Raw genomic sequence first — 5,000 nt, 5'->3', positions numbered from 1 at the left:
CCTTTGGGCGCTCGGGCTCCCGGCAAGCGCGCGCGGTTCTTCCCGGATGACGGACCTACCTGGCCCGGCCCCGGACCCGCGCCGCTGTTGGCTCGGGATGCTCTCGGGCGGAATAATCGCTCCCGTCAGCGGCGCTTCAGCTTTGGACAATTTCACGACCCGTCTTGAAACACGGACCAAGGAGTCTAACATGTGCGCGAGTCATTGGGCTGTACGAAACCTAAAGGCGTAATGAAAGTGAAGGTCTCGCCTTGCGCGGGCCGAGGGAGGATGGGGCTTCCCCGCCCTTCACGGGGCGGCGGCCTCCGCACTCCCGGGGCGTCTCGTCCTCATTGCGAGGTGAGGCGCACCTAGAGCGTACACGTTGGGACCCGAAAGATGGTGAACTATGCCTGGCCAGGACGAAGTCAGGGGAAACCCTGATGGAGGTCCGTAGCGATTCTGACGTGCAAATCGATCGTCGGAGCTGGGTATAGGGGCGAAAGACTAATCGAACCATCTAGTAGCTGGTTCCCTCCGAAGTTTCCCTCAGGATAGCTGGTGCTCGTACGAGTCTCATCCGGTAAAGCGAATGATTAGAGGCCTTGGGGCCGAAACGACCTCAACCTATTCTCAAACTTTAAATGGGTGAGATCTCCGGCTTGCTTGATATGCTGAAGCCGCGAGCAAACGACTCGGATCGGAGTGCCAAGTGGGCCACTTTTGGTAAGCAGAACTGGCGCTGTGGGATGAACCAAACGCCGAGTTAAGGCGCCCGAATCGACGCTCATGGGAAACCATGAAAGGCGTTGGTTGCTTAAGACAGCAGGACGGTGGCCATGGAAGTCGGAATCCGCTAAGGAGTGTGTAACAACTCACCTGCCGAAGCAACTAGCCCTGAAAATGGATGGCGCTGAAGCGTCGTGCCTATACTCGGCCGTCAGTCTGGCAGTCATGGCCGGTCCTTGCGGCCGGCCGCGAAGCCCTGACGAGTAGGAGGGTCGCGGCGGTGGGCGCAGAAGGGTCTGGGCGTGAGCCTGCCTGGAGCCGCCGTCGGTGCAGATCTTGGTGGTAGTAGCAAATACTCCAGCGAGGCCCTGGAGGGCTGACGCGGAGAAGGGTTTCGTGTGAACAGCCGTTGCACACGAGTCAGTCGATCCTAAGCCCTAGGAGAAATCCGATGTTGATGGGGGCCGTCATAGCATGATGCACTTTGTGCTGGCCCCCGTTGGGCGAAAGGGAATCCGGTTCCTATTCCGGAACCCGGCAGCGGAACCGATACAAGTCGGGCCCCTCTTTTAGAGATGCTCGTCGGGGTAACCCAAAAGGACCCGGAGACGCCGTCGGGAGATCGGGGAAGAGTTTTCTTTTCTGCATGAGCGTTCGAGTTCCCTGGAATCCTCTAGCAGGGAGATAGGGTTTGGAACGCGAAGAGCACCGCAGTTGCGGCGGTGTCCCGATCTTCCCCTCGGACCTTGAAAATCCGGGAGAGGGCCACGTGGAGGTGTCGCGCCGGTTCGTACCCATATCCGCAGCAGGTCTCCAAGGTGAAGAGCCTCTAGTCGATAGAATAATGTAGGTAAGGGAAGTCGGCAAATTGGATCCGTAACTTCGGGATAAGGATTGGCTCTGAGGATCGGGGCGTGTCGGGCTTGGTCGGGAAGTGGGTCAGCGCTAACGTGCCGGGCCTGGGCGAGGTGAGTGCCGTAGGGGTGCCGGTAAGTGCGGGCGTTTAGCGCGGGCGTGGTCTGCTCTCGCCGTTGGTTGGCCTCGTGCTGGCCGGCGGTGCAGGATGCGCGCGCCTGCGCGGCGTTCGCGCCCCGGTGCTTCAACCTGCGTGCAGGATCCGAGCTCGGTCCCGTGCCTTGGCCTCCCACGGATCTTCCTTGCTGCGAGGCCGCGTCCGCCTTAGCGTGCTCCTCCGGGGGCGCGCGGGTGCGCGGATTCTCTTCGGCCGCCATTCAACGATCAACTCAGAACTGGCACGGACTGGGGGAATCCGACTGTCTAATTAAAACAAAGCATTGCGATGGCCCTAGCGGGTGTTGACGCAATGTGATTTCTGCCCAGTGCTCTGAATGTCAACGTGAAGAAATTCAAGCAAGCGCGGGTAAACGGCGGGAGTAACTATGACTCTATCTCCAACCTGCACCGTGACGTTGAGGAGGTTACAGTGTCCACCGCGACATTGAATTGGAGGGGTGTATGGTCTCCAGCGTCGGCCGGAGATCTCTCCGCACTTGGATTGGCGGGAGTAACTATGACTCTCTTAAGGTGGCCAAGTGGCGGCGGTGTGGCTGCATCCGGACTTGGCTTTTCGAAGTGCGGTCTTGATGTAGTCGTGCTGCTGCTGCGAGGTGCCTTCCTTGGGTTATAGTTACAGGGAGAGTGATGCGCAATACATGGGCCTAGCCCTCTTAGCCTCTCCTCTCCTGCGGTCTTCTCCCCTTCTCGTGGGCCCGCTGATTTTTGCAGAGTGGAAGACCGCACCAGGGGCTTGGGGGGGTTACCAGCCCCCCCTCGCATTATCCCTTTATAGTTGGGGGCAGCCGACAAGAAACAAGAGATGGTGGCCCTTCCGCTGAAGGTGCCACCCCAGCTACCCCAGCACCTATCCGGCCAACCGGCCGTAACGAAAATGCGATAGTTTGTGTAGCTCCCTTTGCTTGCAGTGAGTGCCACCGCACTTTTACCACGAAGAACGGTCTCGGGGTCCATCGCCGCCGCCAACACCCTGCGGCCGCCAACGCTGAGATCGTGACGGAGAGGCATCGCGCGAGGTGGACGGAGGAAGAAGTCCTGTCGCTCGCCAAGGCAGAGGCCGAACTGTTCCTGGAGAGGGACGCCCGGTTCTTCTTTGTAAATCAAGAACTTACCAGGATGTTCCCCGACCGAACGCTTGAGGCAATCAAGTGCCGACGGCGGCAAGCTGCCCACAAGCAGCTTGTCCGCCAATTCATGGAGGCACTTGAGATCGGTCGGGGTGAAGAGCCGGCGTCCCGCCGTGGAGCAGCGAGCTCGCTGCCTGACGCGGGCGAGGCCGCTGCGCCGCCCGTCGACGCAGCCGAGGACTTCGCGGCCGACACCACCGGGCCGCCGCCGGAGGGGCCGACTGACGCCGCCATCTGGGAGCATCTGGCGGGGCTACCTGCTTCCGCCCAGCGTTTCTCTGCCCTGGATCGAGTCATTGGTCTGGGGCGGGGCACGCCGCCCGATGTCATCCTGGGCATGCTCCCGGATGCCCTTGCGTCGGTCGGGTCCAGGGGGGAGAGGTCGATCACCAGGACACAGCGGCCGCGCCAACCATCCAAGCGGCCGCCTGCCGCCCCGCCGCTGCAGAAGCGCAAGCGGCGCCGCTGGGAATACGCGCGGACACAGGACGCCTTCCGTAGGTCGCGTGCGCGTTGCGTGCGCGGCTTGCTGGACGGCACCCTGCTGCAGCCGCCACCCGACATCCCCGGTCTGCTGGACTTCTGGGCGGACCTCTTCACGAAGAAGCCGATCTCCACCGCCGGCTTCATCCGTGACCGCCTTCTCCCGCACTCGGAGCCTGTCGCTCCTGAGTGCCTATGGGGGCCGGTCACACGTGAGGAGGTCGCTGCTGCCTTGCCGCCCAGGGGATCGGCAGCCGGGCCGGACGGCCTGACTCCAGCGGAGCTGCGGCGCCTGCCGCATGAAGTCCTGGTGAAACTCTTGAACCTCTTCCTCCTGGCCCGCGCCCTCCCCGAGCGTCTGCTTCGCGCCCGGACGTCACTTCTCCCCAAAACGGCTGCACCAACATCCCCCGCTGACTTTCGCCCCATTACGGTCTGCTCGGTGTTGGCGCGGACCTTTCACAAGGTTCTCGCGTCACGCCTGATGCGTGCATGTGCTGTGGACGAACGTCAGCGGGCATTCATCCCCCGGGATGGGATGTTGGAAAACACCTTCATCTTGGACACTGCTCTCACCGACGCAGTCCGCTCCTGTCGCTCTGTTTTTGTGGCATCGATCGACGTCTCTAAAGCGTTCGATTCGGTGGACCATGCCGCCCTCCGCCCCGTGCTGAGGGCTCATGGCCTGCCGGATTGCTTTATTGAGTACGTCGAAAGGTGTTACGAGGGTAGCACGACGGTGATAGCGGGCGGCGCCGACGTGGGCGTGCCCCTGCAGCCGGCTAGGGGTGTGCGTCAGGGTGACCCCCTCTCCCCCCTCCTTTTCAATTTTGCGGTGGACTATGTTTTGAGTCAACTTCCCTCCCACATCGGAGCTCGGATCCTTGGTCGCAGAGTTAACGCTGCGGCCTTCGCAGATGACGTCCTGCTTTTTGCATCGACCGCGAGGGGATTGCAGTCCCTCATCGACGCAGCCGTCGCAGCCCTCGCCCATCTGGGGCTGCAGATCAACGCCCGGAAGTGTTTCACCCTCGCCTTAGTCGCGTCTGGGCGCGACAAGAAGGTGAAGGTCGACGCCGACGTTACCTTCAAAGCGGGCAACGCCACCGTGCCCGCCCTACGTGTGGGTGAAACCTTCCGGTACCTGGGACTGCAATTCTCCACCGCTGGTCGCTGCGTTTTCAACCCACGACGCCACCTGGTGGAGCAGCTGGACGTCATCTCCCGAGCTCCGCTCAAGCCGCAACAGCGCCTCCACGCCCTCACCACCGTAGTTCTGCCTGGCCTGTACCATGGGCTGGCCCTCAGCCGCACCCGAGTGGGTGCGTTGAAAGCGGCAGATGTGACCATCCGTGCCGCCGTCAGGAGATGGTTCCGCCTTCCGGCGGACACTCCCCTGGGCTACTTCCACGCTCCTGTAGCCCAGGGAGGCCTCGGCATCCCATCATGCCGATGGATGGGGCCAACACTTCGCCGGTCCCGTCTCCTGGCGCTGAAGAGGATTGGGCCAGCCGCCGACGGTGCAGGCCGGGACGAGGTGCAGCGTGAGATTGAGGCGCTGGAGCGGCATCTTATGTGGGAGGGCCACCTCCTCAAATCGTCGACGCAGGTTGGAGAGATGTGGGCCGCGCGCCTGCACGTTGCCTT

At 62.2% G+C, this 5,000-nt stretch overlaps 1 pseudogene; it reads left to right on the top strand.

Moving 5' to 3' along the window:
- LOC124589752 overlaps positions 1–5,000 on the top strand; it is an 8,087-nt pseudogene that overhangs the window by 762 nt on the left and 2,325 nt on the right.

The sequence above is a fragment of the Schistocerca americana genome, unplaced genomic scaffold (assembly GCF_021461395.2).
Source record: "Schistocerca americana isolate TAMUIC-IGC-003095 unplaced genomic scaffold, iqSchAmer2.1 HiC_scaffold_722, whole genome shotgun sequence".
NCBI lineage: Eukaryota > Metazoa > Arthropoda > Insecta > Orthoptera > Acrididae > Schistocerca > Schistocerca americana.
The sequence above is the reverse complement of the archived record's forward strand: the minus strand, read 5'-3'. Positions and strand labels throughout refer to the sequence as shown.